The sequence below is a fragment of the Equus przewalskii genome, chromosome 1 (assembly GCF_037783145.1).
Source record: "Equus przewalskii isolate Varuska chromosome 1, EquPr2, whole genome shotgun sequence".
Taxonomy (NCBI): domain Eukaryota; kingdom Metazoa; phylum Chordata; class Mammalia; order Perissodactyla; family Equidae; genus Equus; species Equus przewalskii.
In genome coordinates, this window is record NC_091831.1 from 76645317 (window position 1) to 76661696 (window position 16380).

The 16380-nt window shown below is 46.6% G+C and overlaps 1 long non-coding RNA gene across 1 annotated transcript; it reads left to right on the forward strand.

The window, feature by feature from the left end:
• Window positions 1-8211: 8211 nt before the first annotated feature.
• On the forward strand, window positions 8212-15727 carry LOC103547689 (uncharacterized). The gene is made up of 3 exons (XR_544036.2): window positions 8212-10553; window positions 11269-11440; window positions 14161-15727. It is a non-coding gene; the product is annotated as an uncharacterized lncRNA (long non-coding RNA).
• The last annotated feature ends 653 nt before the right edge of the window (window positions 15728-16380 follow it).

Sequence of the window (16380 nt, forward strand, 5' to 3'; positions counted from 1 at the left end):
CTGTTGCTGGAGCTTCTTTCCTCTGGGCTGCTCAGTGAGGATGTGCAGTGTTTTCCTTCCTTGGAGGAAAACCTGCCTAGGAATGACAACAAATAACAAAAACAGAGCAGGGCCTAGAAAGAGAAAGGCCCTTGAGAGCACGGTCTGAGCCCTGGGCCCAGCCATGATTACAGTCCATTCCCGGCGAGTTCGGTCCTAGGGGCTGGAAACAAGCATTTTGTTGGACTCACTGCAGAACATAGCACATAACTGAAAGATCAAAGGCTTTAGACTCAGGTGGGATTGCCTGGGTTTGAAACTTGGCCTTGGCACTCATCACAGTCTGTCATGTTTGGCATATTTCTTCAATACGCTGAGCCTTCGAGTTTTATCATTTGCACAATTCTGTGCTCCAGTTAGGCAGAAAACACATGTCTATTGAATAAATCTTCATTGAGTACAGGAAAGTTGGAAATACATGCACATTCTCTGCGTGCAAAATTATTCGAGTCTTCTGCCTCTGCATAGAATTGTGCTAGGTGTGATATACTATCTGGAAAATGACCTCTGGAGAGGTTAAGTGGCGTCTCTTAGACGGAACAAATTTCTAAAGAGCTAGGGTGAGGAGTCCCATGGCTCCGGGCACCATCATCTCTAACCAAGCACATCTCCCCAGATGAGATGTGTGCCTGAGCCTCTCCCCAAAACGCCACCCCGAGGGTTTCTGATAGGCATCCCCGGATTGAAGAACACTGCCAAGTGTGAAAGTTTGGTGTCGGCTTAAAGAGAAACCCCTCATGGTGCTGCTGACTTTCAGAAACGAGCCTGCGAGGGAGAGGGGGAGTGGTGGGGAATGAGACAACCGGGGCTCAGAGTCTGTGTAGGGCAGACACTTCTGAGACTGACGGTGACAGAAAGGCAACAGGTGGAAGCAGCGGCCGTGGAGGAGGGTGTGTAAGAGGAGAGGGCAGGGTGTCTGGGGTCAGAGGCTGGTGCAAAAATAACCTGCATCTGGGCTCAGGTGATGGACACAAGTCAGGTTTCCAGATTTAACAGGGCCTCCCTCCCTGGCTGCAGCCTCGTGGCAACCCTTCCTGTCCGTTGTACTGTAACACACCCAAGAGCCCTGTGGCGTTGGCAGCTCACTGCAGGAAAGTAGAGCCTGGGAGATTGTGTGTGCAAGAACAATGGGAACAAAGGCTGCTTTCAGGCCAGTGTTTGCATATATGCTTCATAGTCTAAGGGAATTAAAAACAAACACCCTCAGTTGTTTAAGAGTTCTGCTGCATGACTAAGGCGGTGATTTACGGATGGGGATGAAACTTCACTAATGGGTTCCAGTGACTTCAGTGGACCAAGAAAGGAAGACTTGTTCCCAAGGTCCCTGGTGGATGGTGGGGAGGGCTATTCTCACATAAATCACAGTGACCATTCAGGGGGCGTGGGCTGCAGGAGTGCTGGACCCTGGGGGGAGGCCGGCTCACAAGAAGTTCAGGTGCCTGGGCTGCTCGTTGGCTGTTGCGGGACCTCCTTAGCCAGCCACTCCTGCCCAAAGATCTAACTCCCCGCGGGGCTGTAAATATCCAGCTGTGGCTCTTCAGGGCCCCGGGGGCTCTCCAAAGCTCTCCTTGCTCTACCACGCTGGCCTGAAGCTCAGTTCTCCAAGGCTGAGTCTGGCCTTCCATGATGCAACTAAAGCAAGGCGCTCTCCTTCCCTGTCCCAGGGGATGGGGTGCCCTGCGTGAGGCGTTGTTCCTGGTATTCAGCTGACGTCTTCCCTTCCTCTCCATTTCCTTGCCATTACTCCTATAGTACTAATCCTCCTGGGGGCCCAGCTGAATAGTTCCTCTCTTTCTTTGTGGCCAGCTCCCTCTCGCACGCATGATACCCATCCAACTCGGCCTATGCGTTTTCCCAAGGTTGTCACTTGCTTTTCTAGCTCATTAATCATCTTTGTTGCTTTTCTCTGAATTTTCTGAGCTGTTCAACGGTTTCCTGGACGGAGGAACACAGCACAGCTGCTACTTTCACAGACGTAGTACAGAAGAGGGCTCTTCTGTCTGGTCACAAAATAGTCCCTCTCTCCAAAACACGTCCTGGGCGACTGCACCTGGGCTGCGTGGAAACGCTATGAGCTTCCAGGGAACTCTATGTAACCTGTGAGTGTCGGGGACTCTTTCCAAGCAAAGGTTTGACGTTTTTTCAGTATTAAAAGGGCTTCATTATGAAAAGGAGGTCTCTCACCTTATAAAACAGGCCCATGACAGGGACAAAGGAAACACGTTGAGAGGAGGCCAAGGGTGTTCAGAGGGACGGTACTCACTCTGCAGGAGACATGCGGGGAGCATGTGATGTCTGCCAAGGCAGGGACCCAGGCTAGAACCATGGGGCCAGGGTAGTGGGGGAACAGAGAGATATAGAGCCTCCCTCATTTTACAAGTGAACAAATGGAGACCCGAGTGGTTGGGGTTATTTACACTTGGAGCAGGACAATGGTATAAAAAAATAATCAGAGCCTAAAAGTCAGAGAACTGGAGTTGTCACTCACCAGCTATGAGATCCTGGCAAGTCCTTTAACTTCTTTGGGCCTTAACAACATATCAGTAAAGATGGAATAATATTAATGATGATGATGATATAGCCAATGGAAAGGTGGTGTCCACTCCCATCTGTCCCTAGCTTGGAGTGCTCTCAAGTGTGCCCATCTGACCCCAAAAAGCAGGAGTGGAACCTCTTCCTCCCATTAGGCTGGGGGTCCAGGGTCCCATAGGGTTTACAAGTGTTTCGGAGGTTGTAGGGTAGCTGAGCCATTTGGCATCGAGGTGGAGGGAATGGAAGCACTGGCAGAATGTTGACCGTACTCCGGGGAAGGCAGTGAGATTCCACATCCCAGTCAGGTAGGGGTCCTCCTGGGGCAAGCTGCCTCCCCTTCTCAGAGCTGGGCTTGGCTCTCTGGTCCCGCCCTACCACTAGGATTTGTCTCAGATACTCCCCTCATGCTGCTCCTTGTCCCCTGCCACTGCCTTCAGAACTTCTGGGACCCCCAATCATCTATAGTCCCGCAAACCTGGAGACTGAGTCCCTTTTCCCCACCCTAGCTCCCTCCCTCTTCCGATCCCTGCCACAAAAGCCCTGTTATGTGGTCCCTCCTGCCCACCCAGGTGGCACCTCAGCCCTTAGACACCTTACGCACTTTTGTCTATCTTCTCAGAGGATGAGGAGGCCCTGGTCCAAAGCAAGGCCAGGTAGGGAGAGTGTTCTCATTCCTTTCACCGCCTCCCCCTCTCCAAGGAGTGACAGAAGGGATCTGGCGAAGGGCACGTATGTGTGAGTCAGACCAAACTGTGCCACACTGACTTTACGTGAGAATCACATGCAGAGATATCAGTTGAGATAACATAGGTAAAAATGCCTCGTAAGCATGAAAATGTGATAAAAGTATGAGTTGTGGGTATTTCTTCAGTATGAAAACACTTAAAAAGAATGTGGCCTAGAGTCCTAGCCCCTGAAGCCCAAAGCAGCCTGGCATTTATCAGGTATTTGTAGGGCTGGTCACAGAAGAGGAATTGGGACCTACCTTTGAGGGATGGTGGGTAGTAAAAGAGGAAAAGTCTTATCTTTTAAAAATGTATCATGTAGGTCACTGCTGGCCAAATGGTGATGTTCTCTCTTTTTCTGGGCTTGGGATGCGTGTCCTCAGTCAGTGTCAACACTGTTTTATAACTGATGATGGTCCTGAATAATTCAAGGTTGTCTAAGTGTTGCTTTCACACTCATTGTGTTTGTGTTGCTTCATATAAGGGGGCCTTCTTCTAAGACTTGGAAATCTTCGCTATTTAGAGGTGTAGACATTTTTTATGGCATTGTTTACAATGGAATTTGATTTATAAGAGAGAAGACTTGGGCTTCTATTAACATTTATCTTAAAATCATCTCTATTTTCTCCTCTCTGTGATTTTCAAAGACTCGTCTGCAGTATCTGACTCTGGTATCACAACCAGTCATTTCAGAGCCAGGCTCAACTGGCTTCTCCCCAGCATGCCTTCTCTTTTAGATCGTTTGCTTCTCCCTGGGCATTATGGGCTCAGTGTCTAGACTGGGGATTCATGGTGGCTTTTTGCCACCACATACTCCACCCCCACCTCTGCCCATACCCGATTCTCACAGCCATTCCTTGAATAAATATGCTCTGTCTCTACAGCAGACTCTTTATCCCCTCTATGTCCAAGGAAACTGATTCATCACACTGAGGTTTCTGTCTGGGAACTGCTTCCAGACAACCCGAGCCGTGTCCTAGGCTGTGTGTGGGGTCTGGGTTTGGGTCTAGTCCTTCTCTTCCTTTGTTTTGCTTCATTTGATCTCCCTCTGGGATGTGGTCCCTGCCTCTTTCTGTCCCACTATTTCACACAATTCCATGGACACCCTTAGGTTTGCTCCAACAGAAATTCTTGTCAGTCAGTGCAACGTGAAGCTTCTAAAATCCGGTGCTAGGTGCTCAGGCGCATGAAACTCTTCTCTTGAGTCAAGCTTGCCCAGGCCGAAGGGTGAATCTGTAGGCGTAAATATGAATAAACCAGGGGCAGCTGGATTTCCAGTTGTTTGGTTTCCTGTCTCAAGTCAGTGTTATTCAACAATCTTGGTGGCATTTTGAGGGGCTTTGATGGTGGAAGGAGAAGCATTTCTTCCCATTTTGGAAAATGAGTCCTCAGTTCAGTCTGGGATTAATTTTCCTTGTCCAACTATTTTCAATCAAATGGTATTGTGAAGAAGCCACTGTGAGCTTGTTTAATAACTCCTCTCTTGTGTGTTTGCAGAGTTTTCAACGTTCAGAAAAATATTTCATCCCTTTAAGGAGTCCTGACAAGAAGTTACAGAGGATTAACAGGGACCAGGTTGTAAACTGGAGATGGACCATCCATCATGGAGGAGGGGCTGTTGACAGATTTAGAAGCCCTGCTGTACAGAGGGAGATCCTGTGTACTCCATTTCGGGAGTCAGGATCTTATATCAAGTGAAGACTTCTTGATATATAGTGGAGCAGCTGAGAATTCAGATAGTTAGGGGTAGGGGGAGATGCAGCAAGACATTCACAGGTCAACAGAGGAACATTAAGGAGACAATCAATTCTTTCAACAGGCGGCTGGTAACAGGCTTAGGAAGAATAGCTCAACGCTGAGACTATGTCTCGGGCAATGTGACAGAACATACCCTCAAAATTCTTTGATTCCTTTCCCATTAAGAGACAGAGTCTCATCCCTCCTCCTCACAGACTTGAGGCTACTTTGACCAGTGTAAAGTAGGAGAGAAGTGATGCTGTGCCACTTCTGAAGCTGGGTCACAAAAGCCACTGCTGCTCTGTCTTGTTTGCTGGGACAATGCTTTTGGGTTCTGTAACCAAGGAAGAAGTCTGACTATCCTGTGGCTGCCTTGCTGTGGGGAAGCCAAGCCACATGGAGAGGCCACATGTAGACCATGGGTCTGCAGTCCTAGTCTGTATCAGATGCCAGATATATGAGTGAACAAGCATTCACATGATTCTAAACCCTAGCTGTCGAGTCACCACAGCCTTTGAGTCTTTTCTGTTGAGGCCCCAGACGTTGTAGCACAGACATAAGTCATCCTCTCTGTTCTCTGTCCAAATTCCGGATCCACAGAATCTGTGTGCAGAATAAGATGGTTGTGTTAAGCCGCTAAGTTTTGAGGTAATTTATTAATGCAGCAGCAAAAACTGGAAAAGACAATCTGAAAATGATGGAAAATTAAAGCAGATTAGGGGTTAGAGAGTGAGACAGGTGTGGTTGGGGCAGATATTTTGGAAAAGGTGTCAGAAGACTTCTCTGAGGAGCTGACGTTTAACCAGAGAGTTGAATGATGTGGGGATGCAGGCTCACATCTGAGGGGAACAGATCCTAGTCATAGGAAACAGCAAGTGCAAAGGCCCTGAGATGGGGATGAGATATTCAAGAGACAGAAAGATGGCCTATGTGTCTAGAGCTAAGACAGTGAGGTGGGGAGCGATAGGAAAAGAGACAGAGCCACATGAAGGGTTTGTTGACTGTGATAAGGGATTTGGATTTTATTGTAAACCAATGTGAGGTTTTGAACAGGGAAATATTCTCCATGCTCACTCCCTCATTGATTTTATCCAGACTCATGACTTCAAACAGCTTCTATATGCTAATGATTTTTAAATACATATTTCTAGCCCAGACCTCACCTCTGAATTCCAGGTTCTTAATATAGATGCCTACACAGTTCTCCACATGGATTATTAATAGATATTGAAAATGTGATATGTATAAGCTATTAGCTTATTCCCTTCCCCAAGCCTCCTCCTCCCACAGTCTACTCAATGTCATCAAATGGCAACTGCATCCTTCCAGTTGCTCAGGTCGTCTTTGACTCGTTTCTTTCTCTTGCATCCCTATCTGATCCATCAGTAAATCCTGTTGGTTCTGCTTCCCATCAATTCTCCCTGCTTCCATCCTCACCTTCTTTCCATGTATTCTCCTGGCACGAAGTGTGGCTGTTGAAAAGTGTGATGACAATCTGACTTTCTTTCCCTTGAAAGTAGCTTGGTCTTTTTGCCTGGATGCCCAAGGGACTTTATGTTTTTCTTTAAAGTCTAGAAATTTTACCAGAATATATTTTGGTATTACTTGTTTTGGGTTGATTTTGACTTTTTATATATTTCTCAAATTTTTGATTAATTTTAGAAGAGTTTTCTTGATTTATCATTTTTAGTTTTTGTTCTGTTCCTTGCTTTGGTTTTCTGTGTTAGAGTCTCCTATTATACAAATGTTGGATCTTCTTTGCCTATCAGCTATATTTGGTACTTTGTCTCAAATCTGTTTTCATTCTTTCTTCATTTCTTTTGATTTAACTTTTTTCTTTGCATTTTCTATTTCTCTTAAGGCATAATCTGCTGGATTTATGTGCTCTTACTACTACTGTGATCTGTTTCTACTCACAATACTTCTGACATCAAACGTGGGTTTTCCCACACCAATCAATTCGTCAGTTCTCTATGGACTGGGTGTCCAACAATTGAATTCATTCTGACACTAATTACCTGGAGTTAGTGCAGACCCCACAGCTCAGTCCCACAAAACTGCTTCCCACTCCAGATGCCGATCACAAGTAGTGAGTCCCCAGATTACCCACACTTCTGTCTGATTTGGCTACAAATTGGGGATTCCCATGATCCCCTCCTTGGGTTCAATAATTTGCTATAATGGCTCATGGAATCAAGGGAAACACTTATTTAACAGCCAGATGAAGAGGTACATAAGGCAAGGTCTGCAAGTGTCCTAAGTGCAAGAGCTTCTATCCTTCAGGAGTTTGGGGTGTATCACCTTCCTGGAACATGGATGTGTTCACCAAGCTGGAAGCTCTCTGAACCCCTTCGTTTAGGTTTTTATAGAGATTCTATTACATAGGCGTGATTGATTAAACCATTGGCCATTGGTGATTAACTCAATCCCTAGTCCCCTTCCCCTCCTCAGAGGTTGGGAAGTGGGGCTGAAAGTTCCAATCCTCTAATAATATGATTGATTCCTTTGGTAACCAGCCCTCATCCTGAAGTTATCTAGGGGCCCACCAAGAGCCACCTCATTAGCATAAATTCAGATATGTTTGAAAGGGGCTTAATAAGAATAACAAAAGATGCTCCTCTCACTCCTATCACTCAGGAAATTACAAAGGTTTTAGGAGCTCTACTGGGGATGAAGACCAAATATATGTTTCTTATTGTATCACAATATCACAACTCTGGTTTTTTTTTTTTTTTTTTTGAGGAAGATTAGCCCTGAGCTAACATCCGCTGCTAATCCTCCTCTTTTTTGCTGAGGAAGACTGGCCCTGACCTAACATCTGTGCTCATCTTCTTCTATTTTATATGTGGGATGCCTGCCCCAGCATGGCTTGATAAACAGTGTGTAGGTCCACACCTGGGATCCAAACTGGCGAACCCCAGGCCGCCAAAGTGGAATGTGCAAACTTAACCACTGTGCCACTGGGCTGGCCCCTCTGGTCTTCTTTTTAATTTGATCTAATTTGCTATATGATTAAAAAAACTCCTAATACTTTCCTGGATTCTATCTTTTTACTTCTGAGTTTTCTAGCTCTGATTCATGTCATTCTTTTAGAGTTTTTTGAAATGAGTTGTAGATTTCATTTGTTTTGTGGGCATGTTTCCGGTATGTTTTATGGTCTGTAGGGATGTGATTCTGTGACTTTCACCTTTTTTCCTGAATAACTTTGTCTGTTATTCTTTTGTGTTGAAAATTTTTACATGAAATTAGTTTTTCTGCATCTCTAGAAGATGTCTTTCCACTTGGCTTCTCTAACTTCATTGCTCTAGAGTTTCCTCTTTGGTTGTTTTCATGCAGTGTTCAAGAACATGGTGGCTTACTTTCTGAGGTCTCTACGCTCTGTTCCCCTTACCCTTTTCAGGTGGCCCCTCCATTTGTCTCCTTCCTCTGTCTCAGACTGTTCTAGCCTTTTCAGACAGCAAACCCCTTGAATTCACCCATTACTTGAGTGGGCAAAACCCTTCCAGTTTTAGCTGCTGTTCTCAAATTGGCTGTCTCAGATTTCCGTTGAGTACCTGTTGGGTATTTTGGGATTTTTCAGGGATCATCAGATCCCTGACTCTCTTCATTGCTTCCTCGTGTAAAGATGTTAATACTACTCAGGTCTTGAATCTTGAATCTGTTGGTGGTTTGTCCCCACCCCCTTATGTTTTGGGCATCATGGGGATACTTTGTCAGTTAGTTTTGTGGTACATATTATTCATGAAGTTTTGGTTTTGCTCTTTTGTACTACTTGTACTATCTATTTTTCATAGTGGAATTTGGGAAGGTTCAAAAATTATGCTAGAGGAGTCATCCCAGAATATTCTTCAGTCTGTGTTCAATACATTGTCTAGAAGGGTACTGTTAAAATGTACCTTAGATCATGTCATCACTTTGATAAAAATGCATTAGTGGCTCTCCATGTCACTAGAGCAAATGCCCAAGTCCTTACATTGGCTTGTGAGGTGCTATGTAATCTGACTTTCTCCACCTCGCTTCCCTGTTACCTGTCTGAAGTCACCTCCTATTACTCTCCCCCTTCTTATTGTGCCATGGCCACAATGGCCTCTTTATTACTTCTAAAATGTGCCAGGAATGGTTCTACTTCAGGGTTTTTACACTTGCTATTCCCGTTGGTCTTTATTCAAACGTCACTGTCTCATTGACGCCTTCCCTGGCTGCCCTATCTAAAATTGCAACCCTTCCCAACAACACCTTTTCCCTCCACCTTTCCTGCTTCATTTTTTTCTTAGCACTTATCACCACATATTTTGTTTATTAATTCACTTATCACTATATATTTTATTTATTAATTTACTTATTCATTTTTAAAATGTCACTAGAACATAAACTCCATGGAGATGGAAGTTTCTGATCAAAACTAAATTTTTGTTGCACGAGTGGATACATTTCAAATTTCCGCCTGGCTTCACTGTGGAGAATGGCAATGTGCAGGGTGACAGAATTCGAAGGGAGAGACCAATTAGTAGGCTGCTGCAATTACCTAGGCAAGAGATTGTGGTGGAAGTGGGCATAAATAGCTGAATTTGTGATCTACCTTAAAGGTAAACGGAAGACTTGCTAATTATCAACCTTAAGTTGCTAGATGCTGCCTAATTGTTTGATTGATAAACTATTGTAACGTGTGGGCGTGAAAATTACTTTCTGACAGGCTGATCACAGCTCCTGGGCCCTATAAATTCTCAGTTTTTCACAAATAATCTGCCGGGTGCAGTTAGGGGAAATCCAAGAGGACCCAAGGGAATAGATATTTTGGAGGTGGGGATAGGAAAGGTGTTCCAGTAAGAATTTGCTGCATAATAAATCAGCCTAAGGCTTAGTAACTTAACAAAACAAGGATTTATTATTTTTCACGATTTTATGGGTTGACTTGGGCAGTTTCTCTGCTGGTTTTGCCTGGGCTCACTCATGTGACTTAATTCAGCCAGAGGCTCACCTGGGCTAGAAGGTCATCTCAGGATGGCCTCTCTGACAGTCTGGCAGCTGGTGCTGGCGGTCAAGTTGGGGATCTCACTTCTCCTCCATGTGGCCTCCCCTATTCCAGCAGGCTAGCAGCTTCCTTGCATGGTGGCCCCAGGGCAGCAGTTCCAGAGGGCGAAAGTGGAAGCTGCAAGGGCTGGCTTTGGAAGTCACACATTGTTACTTCTGCTAAATTCTGTTGATCAAAGCAAGTTAGAGGCTAGCCCGGATTCAAGGGATAAGGGAAATAGATTTCAATTCTTGATGGGAGTAGTAGCTAAATCATTGCCAGGGGGCGTGCTTACCAAGGTAGGAAGAATTTGTGGCCATATTTTGCAATTCTCAACAGAAAGAAACCAACATTTATTGAGTGTTAACTGTGTTCCGGACACCTTAGGTATAACCCATACTTGATTCTGCTTAATTCTCACAGCAATCCTGTGAGGATGGCCACTGAAGAAATGGAGGCCCTGGGAAAATAAACAGCCTCTCCAAGGACCCAGGACCAGCAAGGGGAAGGTAGGCATTCAAGCGCTGATTTGTCTGACTCTAAAAGCCTGTTTTTTTTTCTTTTTCTCTTTAACTCTGGTACTGGTCATGCATCTGTGGTGTATAGAAGAAGGGTTCGAGTAGTTCTGCCAAGGAGTTTCTTCTTCTCCCCTGCCCTCTTTCTCTCTTTTGCAGATTTAATGAATTCTTCACCTTCTTTGGGGATTTTTTTTTTGGTCACATGCTTAATAGTTAACATTTACTGAGTAGTTACAGTACATGAACCACAGCTTTGCTCATGGCGGACCCTGCTCTCTAAACACAGTGTCCCCAGGTGACCAGGCTGCTCTGGGTTGCTGGATTGGTCAACGATTCACGGTCCCACCCAAGTGAGCCTCCTGTCCCTGGGGTTGTCAAGGCATTCTCTTGGCTGCTGATTCCCACCCCCGTGGAGGCCGTTCTGAGCAGCCAGGAGCTGGGAGCCCTGCTACGCTCCCCCAGATGGCCTGAAGAGTCCTCCTTTGGAACGTACCGGATAATGTCCTGGAGAGTCTGGGACTATAAATCGGCCGCTGGGCAGCCTCCCTGTTGGCTGGGGAGCCAGAGTATACTTGCGTGTGGATTTACCCTCTGGCCTCCATTTCCTGTTTTCTGAGGAGAAAAATGAGCAATGGTGTCTCTTTTCTGGGGAGGAGATGAAGGAGCATTTAACCACACCCTGCTCTGCTCTTTCCCCTTGATCTAGGTGCCCAGTTCTGCTCCAGGCAGAGGTTGCCAATTAGTGAAAGCATATTCGGACGGCAGGTTTCTCGTCTTGTGCTGGCCGCTTACCTTGGTATGGCCTGTGACAGTCTCCAAGACACTTTCACTCGCACGGTCCCACGAGAACCTTGCAAGGTTCCTGCAAGGGAGGCATGGTAGGTGATAATGTTTACATTTCAGACACGAGCAACATGAGGCTGTTGCCTGACTCTTTGTGGCCATTCCGTTAGACCTAGGACTCAAGCCCAGGTCTGTTCACCTTTAAGTCTCACTTTTCTGCCCTCCTACTGAGCCTCTTGATGACCAGGTGAGGGGATGTGGGCATTAGGGAAGAGTCTGGGAGCAGGGAGCAACAGATGGCCTGTGACTCTCCCCAGTATCTACTAGTCACTACCTGGAAGCCAGCAGCTATGATGTAACCACAAGCATTGTTCAGTGATGGCTGCCTTAGTTCTGTGGGTGGGACCGCAGTGCCGGCTGGCTGGGGAATCCCACTGGTGACAACACAGCATCCTTTTGAGCTGACTCGGCAGCAGATGCCCCAGACCAACTCCAAGCCTGACAGCATCTCTGCGAAGCGTGTGAAGGGACAGCAGACGTCAGAGTCCTCCTGTAAATCACCTTCATAAAGGCTCCTTGTGGTTGATTCACCGATGACTCATTTATAATCTGGTTTCAACATCGTGAGTCAAAATGTACCACTTTCATTAAAAATAACATTCACTGGGGTCTAACGGCTTTCTTTTTTCTGTTTTTTACTGTACTGTGTGGTTTCTGGATGGGAAGCTGTCAGATAGCAGGTGAGGTGTTTGGAGGGGCTTGAAGGTAATTACACATGCCTTCACGGGCTCCAACCACTCCAGGATTGGTTGGACACAGAGTATCGAGTACCTACTGTGTGTCCTGCAGCCTTCTGACCTATGAGTGTGTGAGTGCTCAGTGTGAGCCAGTGGGAATGTGTGTGAGAGTGTGCACACTGAGTGCACGATCGAGAGGTGCAAGACAAGATCTCTGTCCTCCAGGAGATTCTAGTCCACACATGAATCTAGGAGAGTCAGAATCACCTGGGACGCTTGTTAGAAATGCAGGTCCCTGGGCTTCACCCCACACCTCTGAGGGTGGGGCCTTGATGAATTGCTCAGGAGAGTTTTAGGCACAGTAAAGTGGCGAGCCTTGACTTTAGGTGTGAGAGATGGGAACTCCCTGTCGGCAGACCCCCTCTGCAAATGGGGGATCGAGAAGGAGCTGGGACTGAGAGAGGCTGACAGAGGAGATGAGAGAGGCTGATGGAGGAGGGGAGAGAGGAGAAGGCAGGGGCCGGGAGTGGAGTGGGGGTATGTCAGCACCAAGAGCGAAGCGGGCCCCTAGAGTCCCCACGGGAACCGTACTAAAACCCCCCTGTGTTACTTGAGACACCCACTCTTTCTGGTTTGGGGACCAAAACTTGGACATCCCCTATTTCGCTGGTGACAAAAACAGTTTAGTGGGCATTCAGCAGGGTAAAAAGCCCTTGCTCTGATCGTATCTTATGTTTTGTGTTCTTTAACGATGTTAGAAGCTTCAGCAGGGAAGACACTGACGAGATACTGTTGAGTCTGACCTGGATGAACATCTCCAGGGCCCCCACCGAAGATCTAGGCAGCTCTCAGGAAACCACCATTTTATTTCAGCCATTTCGCCAATGTTTTTTGTTGGCGTTCTAAAGTTTCGTTACATGAAGACTTTTCCCTCCAAGCCCGGGGGGAAGTTTGACTTGACCCATTTGGGTCACCACCCCCCTCACTCCCTCCTCTGATGAGTCTCCTCGCCAAGGGCTCCTGGTGCCCGGGCTCTGTTAATGGTGGGAAATAAGGTGTGAGGGCCCGGAGGAAGGCTTGGAGTGGGAAGATGGATGATTCATAACAGATGGTTATGGGGGAGCAGGGAGGGCATTGTCATTCAGCATCTATGGCCTGGCCTGGTCCTGCTATCCTACTCCCTTGGTGCTCCCAGCCTCAGTTGGCACAAATGCCCAGCTCGCTACTGGAGCAAACCATGATCCTCACCTCTTTGCCTCAACTCTTCTCCTTCTATATCTCCTCAGCCTATGCCTGAGCCCTCTGTGTCTTTCCATGCCTGCTCTGGTCTGAGGCCTGAACTCCTCCCAGCTTCCCTCCTCTTCTGTGGCTCAGCACACTTCTAGTTGCTTCTAACACCAAGGGACCTCCCAGGATGCTTCTCCAGCCCCAGTCCACATGGCTGCCATTCTTGCTGGGTCCCTCCTCTCCCTGGAAGGTGATCAGACTGTTGGAATGGAACTCTGATGGCTTAGGGAGGGATCTTAGACATTATCTGCCATTTCCTGGTCCTCAGTCACCTCTCCTCATCAGTTAGCTGTATTTTGAGGAAAATGGCCATCTTGAGGTAAAGAGAGGGTCTCCATCCCTGGGGCTCCGTGTTTCACCTGGACTTGAGCATCAGATGATCACCTGGCCCATCACGTCACCTGGCTCATTTTCAGTAAGAAACTCACATCAGCTGAATTAGTTATTGGGGGGTTTGCTGTTGGCTTTGGAGTTGGCTTGGGGAAGGGGCTTTTTTTTAAGAAGAGAGAAGCAACATAGGGTATTGGCTAAGAGTGCAGAAACTGGAGCCAGAGTGCTTGGGTTCAAATCCAGGCTTTGTCTATGAGTGGCTGTGTGACCTTGGGTTAGTGAGTTAACCTCTATGTGCTTTTCTTTTCTTGTTCATAAAATGGGGATGACAAAAATAGTGCCCATCTCTGAGACTTTTTTAGGGGTTAAATTAGTTAATATTTGTGAAGCATGAAGAACAGTGAGGGGTACGTAGTCAGTGCCATGTGGATTTGTTCAAGTTGTTTCCTTCACTTTTACAGAGAACCAAACGGACCCAGAGAGGATGAGTAAGCAGCATGGCCAGCACTTGCACAGGTGTCTTTTCCAGTCACTCCTCTTTGTGGGGACCCTTGATGCCAGCGATATACTACATGACCCAGGCTCTCTCCCATCCATTTAGAGCAAAGACCTCTGCATGGGGTTTTCAGATGTAGGCAGGTCTCTCCCCCGTGGCCCAGCTTTTGGTGAATATCCTCGAACGTGTCTAAAACTCATCTCAACATTCCCCCCTGACCCCAGCTGCTCTTCTCGCCCCATTCCTGAGTTCTGTGAGTTGCCCAGCCAGAAACCAGGGTGCCAGGCTTGACTCCTCCCTCACCCCTGCCCAAAAGCCCACGAACGGTGCCTCCTAGCAGCTCTAGAATTGATCCCCCTGCCTGTACTCTAGTTCAAGCCACTGTTATATCTTCTCCAGACAACTGCAGTAGCGTCCTAATGGATGTAGTGACCTGAATGGTGGCCCTCAAATCTCAGGCCCCCATCCTTGGAACCTGTAATGTTACCTTATATGGGAAAGTTCTTGCAGATGTGATTAAGGACTTAAAAAAATTAAATTGGGGTAAAATACACAATATAATATTTACCATTTTAGTCATTTTTAAGTGTACAGTTCAGTGGCATTGAATGCATTCATGTCATTGTGCAACCATCAGCACCATCCATCTCCAGAACTCTTCATTTTGCAAGCCTGAAATTCTGTACCCTTTAAACTTCCCATTTGTCCCCAATCCCTGCTCCAAAGCCCAGTGACCACCATTCTGCTTTCTATCTCTATGAATTTGGCTACTCTAGGGACCTCATATAAGTGGAATCATACGGTATTTGTGCTTTTGTGACTGGCTTATTTCACTTAGCATAATGTCTTCAAGGTTCATCCATGTTGTAGCATGTGTCAGCATTTCCTTCCTTTTATAGGCTGAATAATATTCCATTGTATGGATATACCACGTTTTGTTTATGTGTTCATCCATCCACCCATTTATGTACGGACACTTGGGTTGCTTCCATCTCTGGCTATTGTGAATAATGCTGCTATGAACATGGGAGTACAAAAGTATGTCCAAGTTCCCACTTTCAATTCTTTTGGGTATATGCCCAGAAGTGGAATTGATGGATCTTATGGTAATGCTATGTTCAATTTTTTGAGGAACCTCCATACTGTTTTCCATAGTGACTGCACCATTTTACATTCCCACCAATAATACAGTAGAGTTTAAAAGGATTTTAAGATGAGGAGATTATCCTAGACTGTCCCAATGGACCCTAAATGTCATCACAAGTGTCTTTATAGGGAAAAGGCAGAGGGAGATTAGAAACATAGGGAAGGTGATATGAAGGTGAAGGCAGAGACTGGAGTGATGGGGCTATAAGCCAATGAATGCTGGCAGCCACCAGAAACTGGAAGAGGCAAGGAGTGGATTCCCCAGTAGAGCCTCTGGAGAGAGCACAGCCCTCCCGCTGCCTTGATTTCAGCCCACTGCGACTGATCTCAAACTTCTGTCCTCCAGCACTGTGAAAGAATAAATAAATTTCTTTTAAGCTACCAAATTTGTGGTAATTTGTTACAGCAGCCTCAGGAAACCGATACACTGTTCTCCCCACATTGAATCTCCCACTCCTCCCACTCAATGCAGTTCCATTGTTTTTTTAAATTGGATCATGTTACTCTTTTGTTTGGATACTTTCGACTGTTTCCCACTGCCCGCGGCGCAGTGACCAACTGCTCCTAAACAAACTGACCTGGCCCTCAGCATAGCTTACTGCCTACCTCTATGGAGGCATCACCTCAACTTCTCCTTTTGCTCTCTGCTTTCATCATACCCATTTTTCCTTGTTCCTCAAACACACCATGCCCCCTCATCTAGCACTTCACAGTGCTGTTCTCCATTGGAATAGCCCCATCCTTGTTTTCTCGTCCCTCATTACCCCAAGTTTGTACAGGGATAACTCCTAATTTTCTGTTGGACCTGAGCTCTCAGCTGGAGCATAAGTCACTCTCTCTGAGGATGCTCTATATGACCTCCAGCAGAAGTTGGCTATGCAAGGCCATGTGGTCCCATAGCTCCTTTGCCCAAGCATCATCACGTGTCTCACCCTCTCTGCAGGTGCTCGTCTGCTTGTCCGTCTTCCCTCCTGGACTGGGAGCCTCGTTTTGGCAGTGACTCTGTGGGACTCACTTCTTGGTCCTCACTGTCTAGCAC